Raw genomic sequence first — 13104 nt, forward strand, 5'->3', positions numbered from 1 at the left:
CTTCATAGTGGTAGAAATGAAATACTCTCAATGTTTTAATTCACAGGTGGAGAAACTTACTGTGATGGCAGACAGAGTGGAGCTCAGTGTTATGGAGCTTTGGGAGGAACTGTGGTCATGAAACTGATGGACAACGCCTTAGAAATATTGAAATTTGATGTGAAAAAAGGATCATCAGTAATATTAAGATGGAGAAACAAAATGATTGTAACTAATGTGATAAAAGACAGATCTGTCTTTAATCCCAGTGATGGAACATTTAGGATCAATGACCTGAGCAGGAGTGACAGTGGTCAATATGATCTGACAATCACTGACTCAAATGGAAAAGACTTACAAGAACAGACTCTACAGTTGTTTATTGAAGGTAAAATACTTTTTTTCTACTCCTGAGAAATTAAGTCATATTGACGGATCTAAGTCTGAAATTGTATTGATTTGTGTACAAACAAAGATATCTTACATTCACTTACCAGTTTTTAGGTTCACTAGTGAAAACAAATATAACAGTCCTGAACTGAATCCTCCTTCATTACTGTTACAGTCAAAGTCTAAATAATATACTTTATATTCTGCATGTTTCTGTATTTATTTATTAAGAGATAATTACCTTGTTATCAAAAGTCATCTGTGTGTGTTTCTCTCAGCTCCGGTGTCCTCTGTCCATCTGGTCTCTGAGTGTCTGTCCCATGGAGAGAAGAGGGTGTCCTGCTCCTCTGATGGAGGGGACAGTCCTCAGTACAGCTGGACTCTGGATGGACACTCAGTGACAGACACTGAGCTCCTCTCTGGAAATAATGAGACTAACGTCATCACTCTGAAACAAGACGTCTCAGGACATCTGGTCTGTTTCAGTCAGGAATCACATCAGTAGTGTCTCCAGAGGAGAGAGGATCTCTACCTGTGGTGAGTGACAACATGATGAGAAATAACTTGGTAATCATGTTGGTGTCATAACATCAGTCATAAATGATATTTGTTTGTTCATAGGCTTCATATTCATCAACTGCACCTTACTTAATGGGACACACATATCAGAGTGGGTGTTTGAAGCCAATAACACACTGTGTATTAACCCAACTACTGCCCCTACCACTAGTTTGGGTACGAAGACTACCATAGTGTCAAATAAACCCTCCAATCAAACTTTGACCAGTAATGAACCATGGTACATTAGTAAGTGAAACTCTACTGTTGTGATTTCATTGCCATTTTTTTCTCTTTCTATCTTTGTTTGTCTTCCTAAAAAGACATGTATTGTTCTTTGACACAAAGTCCATCTTTCTTGTGTCTTTTATCTCCAACAGCCTATTTACCACTAATAGTTGGTGTACCCTCAGCCCTGGTCATTGTCTTGGTTGTGGCTTATCAGTCATCTGGGCTCAGAGGAAAAAGAAAAGACACAACAAACCTAAAGGTACAAAACTAAACTTCACTGGATTCACAGTTATACCATTTGTTGTAAATTAAAATTTAAAAAGATATTTAACACAAAAACTGGAAACAGAGGAAAACAGTTAACTTGGCTGTTGCTACTGCAGACAATGACCTACAGATATTTTTAAATAAATAAAGCAAATAAATGCATTTCCCAAAATGTAAAACTTGCTTTTAATAATTAATGAGTTTATGTCTTTTCTTCCTGTTGCTCTACAGAGGAGCAGCAGCAGAGGAGGCAGGCTGAGGAAAGGCCGAATGTGGAGGTGGAGTACGGTCGAGTCAAGCCACGACCCCGGAAGACTGAACCAATAGAAGATGATTGTGTTTATGCAAATGTCCATTAAGACTGTTGATTTAAAGATTTACTTCGGGAAAAAAAAGAAGAGGAAAATGTTGGAGGCTCTTAATATAAATGTTACTATCATAAGAAAATTAAATGAAAGACAGACAGAGGCCTCCACCATATAAAGAGACCAGACATGTATTTATTTGTGTCACACCGTGGTGAGGGTGTCTGTCTTGGGTTGTTTTGTCATGTCATTTCCTGTTTTATTTTGAAAAGTAACTCTCCTCTTGTTTCAGGTCACTTGCCCTTCCTCAAGTGTCACCAGTCTGATTGTCTTCCCTGATTCCTGATTGTGTCCACCTGTCCCCTATTTCCCTCCATGTGTTTAAGTAGTCTGTGTTCCCCTTGTCTCGTGGCCAGAGTGTCGTCTTCGTCAACCTTCTCGTGCTTCGCTTCACGTTTTCTTCCCAAGTAATTTTTCATGTAAGCCTGTGAATCCCTCGGAGAGATACTTGATTTGTTTAGTCTTTCTTAGCCTTTTTCCTCAGTTCTGAGGTTCCTCCATTCGGAGTGTTTGTGTTTATTTTATGAATTGTTTCTTCATTTTGAATTTTCCTCCCTTTGGAGAGTTTTTTTGTTTTCCCTGATTTGAATTACGTCCAGGAATTTTTGTGGCCATTTGTTGTCCCTCTGTAAGGGATCTCAGTACATTCCAATTAAAGTCCCTAGTCATCTCTGCATACTGAGTCCTGAGTGCTGCTTCGAGTCCCGGCCTGACAGTACACTCTGGCCAGTATGGACCGCAGAGACTGACCAGATAACGGCCGCTGCTCCGCGCCAGTCACGAGACCCGACTCTCTCCCGCCAGGAGGAGTTTCAGGTGGCGGTGGTCACCAGTTGAGTCAACTTTCATCCCAAGTGCAAGATCTGCTTGGACACCTACACAGCAGACCCACCACCCGCCAATTGTGCCGGAGCCTCCAGTCACAGCAGTTGCTCCTGTTCCGACAGTACCCACTGCCGGAACAGGAATCAGCTGGCACCCCCGGAGCGCTATTTCCGAGAACCAGGATCTTGTAAGACTTTCCTCATAGACTGTGCCATTCATTTTGAACATTCCCCCCTTGCATTTGCCACAGATCGGTCCAAGATCGCCTTCATGATGTCTCACCTGACCGGAAGAGCGAGAGTATGGGCCACAGCGAATGGGACCGAGACTCTTCACTGTGCCACTCGCTTCGACAGTTTCAGACCGCTCTTCAGAAGACTTTTGATCCGGTGTCAACGGACAGAGAGAAAGCTAGGAATTGAGCGGGTTGAAAACAGGGAAACGACTCGGTAAGCGACTACGCCATCCGCTTCCGCACCCTGGCAACGGAGAGCGGATGGAACTCCGAAGCCCTCTATGATGCTTTTCTGGATGGACTGTCTTTTCCCATACGGAAGCTACTGGTTCCCTTGGACCTGCCTGCGGACCTGGATTCCCTCATCGCCCTAGTCATCCGGACAGATAACCGGACCCAAGAACTCCATCGGCATCAGAAGGGCCAACCATCGTTGGAGAGGTACCGACAACCGCTGGTTCGGGGTGGGCACGATGCCCGGGGCCCGACTCCCGAACGTCCTCCTTCCTTATACATGGCAGGAGAGGCTGAACCCATGCAGTTGGGCCAGGCCCAGCTCACCCAGGCGGAACGACAACGTCGTCTCAAGGAGGGGCGTTGCTTCTACTGCGGAGAATCTGGACATCGTGTGGTCGTCTGCCCAGTCAAGGCAGCTCGGGGAGTAAGCAAGTTCCCAACCTCAGGTTCTCCTTCACGCAGTTTGACCGCCATAAAGGTAAAACACAACACCACAGTCATGGAGATGAATGTTTTAATTGACTCCGGGCTGATGAGAGTTTAATGGACTGGGGATTAGCCAAGAAACTGGAGTGAAAACTGAGGCTATCTCACGACCAATCCTGGCAAGGGCCTTAAATGGTAACGCTCTGTTCACTATAGCCCACGTCACAGAACCCATAGCCATTACCATAAATAATCACAGCGAATTAATGAACTTTTATTTGTTTAAATCACCGACACGCACCCTGGTATTGGACATCCATGGCTCACACGCCACAACCCCCATATAGACTGGCCTACGGGCAAGATCTTGGGATGGGGGGAGTTTTGTGAGAAAGAGTGTCTGCAGGACAAGATTCAGGAGAAAGTTACCACTGTCATAAATTCTGTTTCCGCTCACCCTGTTACAGACTCCAAGTACCCCGATCTGACTTCGATACCCACCTGTTACCACCACCTCAAGGAGGTTTTTAATAAAATCAAGGCCACGTCACTTCCACCTCATCGACCATAATGACTGCGCCATCGACCTCATCCCCGGGTCCACCATTCCCAAGGGGCGGCTGTACTCTGTGTCAGGGCCCGAGCGGCAGGCCATGAAAGACTACATAGAGTCATCTCTGAAGGCGGGACTCATACGTCCATCCTCGTCACCTGCTGGAGCCGGTTTTTTCTTTGTAAAAAAGAAAGATGGGACCTTAAGACCATGTATTGACTACAGCCCCCTCAATGACATTACTATCAAGAACCGCTACCCCTTGCCCCTCATGTCATCGGTGTTTGATCAACTACAACAGGCCAAAATATTTACAAAACTAGACCTTCGAAATGCATACCATCTGGTCAGGATCAGGGAGGGGGACGAATGGAAGACGGGGTTCAACACCCCTAGCGGTCATTATGAATATCTGGTTATGCCATTCGGACTCACTAATGCTCCTGCTGGTGTTTCAGGCCATGATTAATGACGGTGCTAAGGGACTTTCCTTGACCATTTTGTGTATGTTTACCTTGACGACATTCTCGTCTACTCACCTGACCTGACACCCATAAAAAACATGTAGCAGCTGTATTACAGAGACTATTAAACCATAAACTTTACGTCAAAGCTGAAAAGAGCGAGTTTCACGCCGATACCGTCTCCTTCCTGGGCTTCATCGTAGCCCCTGGAAGGGTGCAGATGGATCCGGCTAAAGTTAGCACTGTGGTCAATTGGCCCACCCCTGATAGCCGCAAAAAAGTTCAGCAATTCCTTGGTTTTGCTAACTTTTACAGGCGGTTCATCAGAGGCTTCAGCGCAATAGCGGCTCCTCTGCACGCACTCACCTCTTCGAAGGTTCATTTCTCCTGGTCACCTGAGGCAGGAGCTGCCTTCCAGAAGCTGAAGTCCCGCTTCACCTCGGCGCCCATCCTCATCATGCCGGACACTCGGCGGCAATTCGTGGTAGAGGTGGATGCTTCCAACGAGGGCATAGGGGCTGTCCTTTCACAGCGGTCTGAGCAGGATGGGAAGATGCATCCCTGCGCTTTCCTGTCGCGACGACTGTCCAGAGCGGAGCGGAATTACGATGTCGGCAATCGGGAGCTGTTGGCGGTTAAGGTGGCATTGGAGAGTGGAGACACTGGTTGGAGGGAGCTGAGCACCCATTCATCGTTTGGACTGACCACAAGAACCTGGAATATATACGCAGGGCTAAGAGACTCAATTCTCGCCAGGCCAGGTGGGCGCTGTTCTTTAACCGCTTTTCTTTTTCTCTTTCTTACAGGCCGGGGTCCCGAAACGTCAAGCCTGACGCCCTGTCACGTCTATACGACCCTGAGCCGTAGCCAAAGAACCAGAGCCTATCCTTCCACTGACCTGTGTGGTTGGAGCGGTGACTTGGCAGATAGAAAATGAGGTTAAGCAAGCTAATGGTGAGGCTCCGCCACCTAGTGGGTGCCCCGAGAATCGATTGTTTGTCCCTGTCGATTTGCGCCCACAGGTGATTCATTGGCCCATTCCTCGCTGCTTTCCTGTCATCCGGGAGTTCGGCGGACGGTGTTCGCCATCTCTCGGAGGTTCTGGTGGCCATCCATGGAATCGGAGGTCCGGGAGTACGTCGAGGCTTGTTCGGTCTGTGCGAGGAACAAGGTGTCCTCCGGGTCACGTATGGGACTTCTGCAACCACTGCCTATCCCCTCCAGACCATGGGCCAATATATCGATGGATTTCGTCACGGGGCCCGGTCTCTCAAGGTAACACCACAGTCCTCACTGTGGTGGATAGATTCTCTAAAATGGTCAGATTTATTGCCCTGCCTAAACTGCCTTCAGCCAAGGAAACAGCTGAAATTATGATTGACCATGTTTTCAAGATTCACGGGTTTCCCAAGGACATCGTCTCAGACCGGGGGCCCCAGTTCGTGTCACGGTTCTGGAGGGAATTTTGCCGGCTCATCGGAGCTAAGGCCAGTCTGACCTCGGGCTACCACCCGGAGGCTAATGGCCAGAACCGAACGCCTTAACCAGCAGCTGGAAACCGGCCTCCGTTGTCTAGTGTCCCAGAACTCCTCGACATGGAGCAAACACCTGGTCTGGGTCGAGTACGCCCACAACTCCCTGCCTACGTCTGCCACAGGGTTTTCGCCCTTCAAGTGTGTTTATGGTTATGAACCTCCTGTGTTCGCTGCCCAGGAGCCTGAAGTCTCGGTCCCATCCGCCCACGCCATGATCCGCCGCTGCCGACGCATCTGGGCCGCTGCACGGCAAGTGCTTATCCGCCAAGGGGACCGGACCAAGAAAGCGCGGACCGCAAGAGGCGACCCGCACCTGCTTACCAGCCGGGCCAAAGGGTTTGGCTTTCTACCAAGAATCTTCACCTCAGGGTCCCCTCCAAGAAACTGGCACCGCGTTTTGTGGGTCCCTTCCCCATTACCAAAGTCATCGGTCCTGCGGCTGTCCGACTCCGCCTGCCTCGCTCCCTCCGTGTTCACCCCACCTTCCATGTCAGTCAGGTCAAGCCGGCCAAGGAGAGTCCCTTGGTTCCCTCCCTCCCGCCCCCTCCTCCTCCTGAGATGATAGACGGGGGTCCGGTCTACAAGGTTAAACGGCTGCTAGCTGTACGCAACAGGGGCCGGGGCAGACAGTACCTGGTGGATTGGGAGGGGTACGGTCCAGAGGAGAAGACAGTGGATCCCATCACGGTTCATTGTGGACCGTACCCTTATTACTGACTTCAACCGCGACCATCCTGAACAGCCTGGACCGTCTGGTAGCCGTCCTAAAGGGGGGGTTCTGTCACACCGTGGTGAGGGTGTCTTGTCTTGGGGTTGTTTTGTCATGTCATTTTCCTGTTTTATTTTGAAAAGTAACTCTCCTCTTGTTTCAGGTCACTTGTCCTTCCTCATGTGTCACCAGTCCTGATTGTCTTCCCTGATTCCTGATTGTGTCCACCTGTCCCTATTTCCCTCCATGTGTTTAAGTAGTCTGTGTTCCCCTTGTCTCGTGCCAGAGTGTCGTCTTCGTCAACCTTCTCGTGCTTCGCTTCACGTTTTCTTCCCAAGTAATTTTCATGTAAGCCTGTGAATCCTCTCGGAGAGATTACTTTGATTTGTTTAGTCTTTTCTTAGCCTTTTTCCTCAGTTCTGAGGTTCCTCCATTCGGAGTGTTTTGTGTTTATTTTATGAATTGTTTCTTCATTTTGAATTTTCCTCCCTTTGGAGAGTTTTTTTGTTTTCCCTGATTTGAATTACGTCCAGGAATTTTTGTGGCCATTTGTTGTCCCTCTGTAAGGGATCTCTGTACATTCCAATTAAAGTCCCTAGTCATCTCTGCATACTGAGTCCTGAGTGCTGCTTCGAGTCCCGGCCTGACAATTTGAGCTGTAGGAGGAAGTTGGGCCACCTGGATAAACCCACACAGTCAGTAGGAAAAAAATGAAATCTCCTCTCAAGAGACAGGATAAAGTCCCTTTCAGCATGTTTGCCCCTGTCTTGTCAACCATGTTGATAGTTTTTTTTCAACAAGACACCCTGTATTCTGTTGAGAGCAACAGGACTAACAACATTATAAGGAAATGGAAGGTCTTCCTATATTTATTTTATTTAACACCTGTAATGTGGTGTTTTTAACGTTCACAACCATATTTATAGAGAAGATTTATAGAGAGACAACAGCAAGGGTTGTTCCAGTGTTTTCAGTTCTTGTCAAAGTCCACTTTACTGTGATGCTCATGTTTTCCACACGATCACATCTGAGTTTTATCACTGAGCTCATAGTTAGTGTTGGGTTGGACTGGACTGCATCATGTTCCTCTTTGACTATGAACTCAGTAATTAACACTGTGCATGAATTTACACACATCAGATCATGTCATCAAAATGTCAACATCATGATCTTCAGAGATGTTGTGGCAGTGCTGCTGTTGTGTTACTAGATTTATGTTTGAAACAGGTGAGACAATAGACACATGACTGTAGTTAAAATTAAAAATAAACTGAGTAATAATAACTACTCAGGGGAGTTTGTTGTGATTCTCCACATACAGGATTTAAAAGGTTGATCAGTAATAGGAGACATTTTAAAATGTTTCTTGTTTGATACACCTTCATGATGGTGTTTTAGAAACAGAAAGAAAAACTTGAAAACACTTGGAAAAAAAAGTCGTTGAACTGAGGCCAAAAAAGGAAGAAAGTTGATACTGCTTCCCTTTCTTTTCTCTTATAACGAGAAGCTCGAAACAACGTTGTGCACATTTCACACATTCTCCTCTGAGGCTGATCACTACCACAACACACTGGCTCCAAGTGAAGAAATACTGCTGTTTGTAGGGATATTGTTTGTAGGTGTCTATTTACTGTGACAGAGATCAGAGTGAAATTTAAAAGATGTTTCTTGTTCTGTTGTCATCAGAAACCGACTGAGAATATTAATAGACTACACATCTCAACTTCTTTTGACAGACTCATCACATCTCACATACAAATATAAATAGATTAATCAAGACTCATCAAATAATTTGTCAACATTTGGTTTGATTCCTCTCGTTGCCAGAAGAGGGAGACAAAAGATCATCACTGTGGCTTCAAGGAAGTAAGAGCTTCACACTAAGTACTGTATGATCACCATTAACTGACTACAGGATGATCACGATACTCATATTTACACTGACATTAATAAATTGTTTTGCTGTACTGTAATGTAGTATAATTTTAAAGCCTGTGATGTGCTAAGAAGAAGATAAATGAAAAACGCAAGCAGATGACAATGATGTCATGTTTGTTTATAATGTTACATTGATTACAATATGTCTGATTTAATGTAATTAGTTTGATTATATTTGACTAATTACAATGACATGCGTGATTGTAATTGGAACACACTTCACAGAGGCTGTAGCTTCAGGTTGATTCTAGCAAGCCTGTTTTATTCCGAGCCTCATGGCAACAACAACAATCACAATGTCTTCACTTCCGCTATTCACGCGGGTCAGCAGCATAAAAACTCCCTCTGCTGTCAAAAAGTGGCAACGACAATGTCCTGATGATGATGAATCACCAAGCTTACACATACTTATCAATCTTAATCATTAGTTTCTCTGCTGACCGACCGTGACCGTGACTGTAAAAGTGTCAACAAACATGAACAAACAAATATAATAATAAACAAATAAAGAAATAAAAGGAGGTGCCTCGTATTTAAACACTACTTTGCATAACATCATTAGTTTGATTATCATATGACGTTTGATATGATGGGACTTCACCAGGCATATGCTACTGGAACACAGAGAGAGAGCACAGGAATCAAATGTATATCTACTAGGGCTGTAACGATTCGTTTTAACAACGATTCGGTTCAAATCATGATTTGTGGCTGCCGATACGGTTCAAGGCCAATTTTGGTTTGTTTAGAATGACAAGATTCGAAACGATTAAGTGACTTGAAATCGATTCAGTAACTTTTTAGCCAAAAATTAAACTGACTGAAATACATACCTACTCAGCAGGGCGGTTCTAGATCAAAATTACCAAAATTATCTGGTTTTGCATAAAATAAAACTTTTATCTGTACAATGACACTTTTTTTAGTCTAAACATTTAGCTACGCGCAGAGTTTGTTTTTCACAGCATGAGACTTAAATGTACAGTCACACTCACTTATCTAAATCACACTCATCATCTCACTCTTTCTTTATGTACAGTAGGGAGGAAAAATAGAAATAAAAAATAAAAAAGGACATTATGTCCTTCTTGCTCTGTTTGGTGATGATAGCCTACTAAAAAGAAAATATAGAGGATTGTAGCATCGACTCTCAGAAGGCCATTCAAGTTTTTCTTTTAACAATAGCTACTTGCTGCCGGTTATTTCACACGTTTCCCAAGCATGACATCATGTTGGCTGACTTCAATAGCTTTGCCTATTCACAAACATAACAAACAAACAAACATTCACAAATATACTGTCCAGTGTGAGGCAGGATCCTGACCATGGTAGCAATTTACATCAGGAGGTTGTGTGCTGTAATCAATTTGTGGACACCGCTTTGACTAATTGCCTGAGTAAAATGTTGAGTGAGTGTTAAAGGGATTTGTCAGGTCAAGAAGCAAAGGTCTGTATGGGCAAATTGATTGAAAAACAATTATAAAAAAAAGAGCTATAGTGTAGACTGAAAAGAACACAAACACACACACACACACACACCTATGACAGAAAGGAGGAGAGAATTTTGCAGAGTCTGTAAAGCATTAAATGCATACATATATTATTTATAATAATCATAAAAAATAAAAGGTAAAAAATAAGGTGATGAGTGAGAGTGAGGACAAAGTATTAACCACTGATCATTTTGAACGAGAAGGAGGTTGTGAGATGAAAGGCATCAGAACACACTTTTGGCTGGAACGGACATACAGAGATGAGGATAGAGCATTGGCAGACTGAACAAGAGATTAATCAAAAACTGTGGCATATCACAAAAATTGAAACTGGGCGGTTTTGTTTTATCTGAACACAGAAGATGGAGAAATGGTATGATGGGGTTGTGAACAGAAAGGCCATCGTCACGTTGATTGCCCAATCAATCCATGGGCGGGGCCAGCAAGAGAGTGGCAATAGGGGTACCTAGAGAAGCCAGAGGGTACACACATGTCACTGGTCATGTCAACACAACCACAGGAGGAACCCACTGTTGCTGTTGAAGTACAGAATCAAGAATATGCTTTTATGGTGGACTCAGGAGCCACCTATTCCTGTAGGAGGAAGGAGCAGGAGTCCACATGCTGCTAAGTCAAAGATCCGTGACTCTAATGCTGCTGTCAGAGGAGCATGTTGTGCTATTAGCTCAGATACTACAAAGTACATATACAAAGATTATGGTCTCAGCACAAGACAGATGTAGGGTTAGTCAGGTCAACACAGCCAGTTCACATTAAGATAATGATGGACATATGTTATCATAGAAGAAACAATACCCACTAAAACCACACCAAATAGCAGGCTCCCACGATCAAGGGCTTGGTAGCAGCAGGTGTATTACTCTCAACCTATAACACCTTATCTTTGAAACTTGGGTAAACAGAACTATCAAAATACAAACGAAACTGAAGACAGTGAATGTACAACAAATTGGCTTCCACAACAAGAGAACTTTAACACTGAGGGGAAAACCTATTTTAACAAACGGGCCCCTCTTTGAAGTCACAAAAGTTACTTCAATTGCCATATTTTCCTACCATGACAGTTTCTCCACCTGTCCACTCTCCCTTTATCAATAAATCTGTTTATCTCAAGCTAAAAGTCAATCATTAAGTCAACGTGACAGAGGAGGAAGAAATAATAGTTTTTATATGAGTCAAATGAATTATGAATGAATTATTTCAGAACTATTCAAAAGTTATTATTGAAAATGTTGCACTTATAGAATCTGTCATCTCTGCCGGGCAGAGACGACAGATTCAGATTCAGATTCAGCAGAGGATTTTCAGGTAGACACTGAGCCGCTAAAATTACTGGTTGCTCTCTCACTGGCGAACATTAGCCTAGCCTAACTAAACTGCTAACTGTACACACACAGAAACTTCATGAACACAGTGCATTCTGAGTAGAACTCTTAAAGGGGAACAGTCCATTTAGAAGGATTGTAACCCCAGTCACTACAATAGATTAGGCATTTTGATGTATTTGTAAGTGCAAGAATTAAGACTATATCAATAATAATTGCTTTAAATCAAAAAAGCTTTATTAATCAGATTTTATGAGAAATTTGGGGGCCCTTGGAAATTGCCCATGTTGCTTCAGAGAGCAAGTGAAGTCCCCAGGTCAGGGCTGTGTTGAAGGTAAAAGGGGGAGAAATACAATATTAGGCAGTTGGTTATAAAGTCACTGATGACCGTGTATGTGTATTAGTTTCAATTTAGATGTGAGAAGGAGCTTATATGCTACCAGCTTTGCAGATAGTTTCACTTCCCTTGTTAGTTGGGTGAGTCTTTCCTTAGAATATACTGGTGACATGCAACTTCTGAAAACATCACAAACTTCTGCTAAAACACTTGTGAACATTAACTTTTTGGTCACATGCCAACTTAATTTAAGGTCATACATGTATACATTGGCTGTTATATGAAGTTAGTCAAAATTGGAGAATACTGATATCTGAGCCCTGTTCTTTATGACTACAATAATTTGCATTTACACTGCCCACAATATGAATGAGGAAGTCATGCCTCCATGGTCTTGCTGTGATGAACATATTTAAGATTAGAGTTACAATGATGTTTGTGGAGTAATATGTCTGTGATGGTTAAAGTGGCTCCATGTTAGTACCCTGGTTAAATGGTTTAATTCAGTCATATAGCAAAATAATGAGACAATTAGTATGAAAACTCACATTACAATGTGCCTGTGGATGCAGCATATGTCTGTAGATGTGCACATCAAGAAAATGTTTTTGGGTTTAAATAGTCTTAATATAATGTTACCAATCACCAGACCCTGAGTTGTCATCCTCTTATCTGAAGCTGATGACTAACAACATCTCAGTGTGTAACATTAAACATTAACTGTTTCTTTGTTTCTGGGTAATGTAAAGGAGCTTCTCTCAAAGATAAACAGACTATTGGTGCTAACAGTCACTCATTTCACACATGTAGACAAATATATTTGCTGAGTACAGTTAGACGTTATCTTTTGTGTTGTGTTACTCAAATAATGACCCATCAATCTATTATCTATCATATTATTATCTGAGTCTACAGGAGGAACTGAAACATGGGTTTATATTATGATTTATTTTAAGATTTATTCAAATAAACGTCCTTTTCTTTTGAGGCTTTGCCAAATGAGTGATATCACTGAATTTCCTGCTCTCGGCACACAAAACATTATGTTAGTGCTTGTTTTCACACAGTCCTCTGTGGCTAACACAGCTCACTGCAGAGTAAGGGACAGTTGTAGCTGATAATTAGATAAACTCTCTTAAGCTGCAGACTGACTGAGCAGAAGCTGCACTGAGAGGAGACATGAAAGTTGTGTTTGGACTATTGTTGATTCTACTTG

At 43.5% G+C, this 13104-nt stretch overlaps 1 long non-coding RNA gene across 1 annotated transcript; it reads left to right on the plus strand.

Annotated features, from left to right (window-relative positions):
• Window positions 1–876: 876 nt before the first annotated feature.
• Window positions 877–1359, plus strand: LOC125008012. The gene is made up of 3 exons (XR_007112841.1): window positions 877–906; window positions 991–1176; window positions 1308–1359. It is a non-coding gene; the product is annotated as an uncharacterized LOC125008012 (long non-coding RNA).
• The last annotated feature ends 11745 nt before the right edge of the window (window positions 1360–13104 follow it).

Source organism: Mugil cephalus, chromosome 5, assembly GCF_022458985.1.
Source record: "Mugil cephalus isolate CIBA_MC_2020 chromosome 5, CIBA_Mcephalus_1.1, whole genome shotgun sequence".
In the NCBI taxonomy this organism is placed as follows: domain Eukaryota; kingdom Metazoa; phylum Chordata; class Actinopteri; order Mugiliformes; family Mugilidae; genus Mugil; species Mugil cephalus.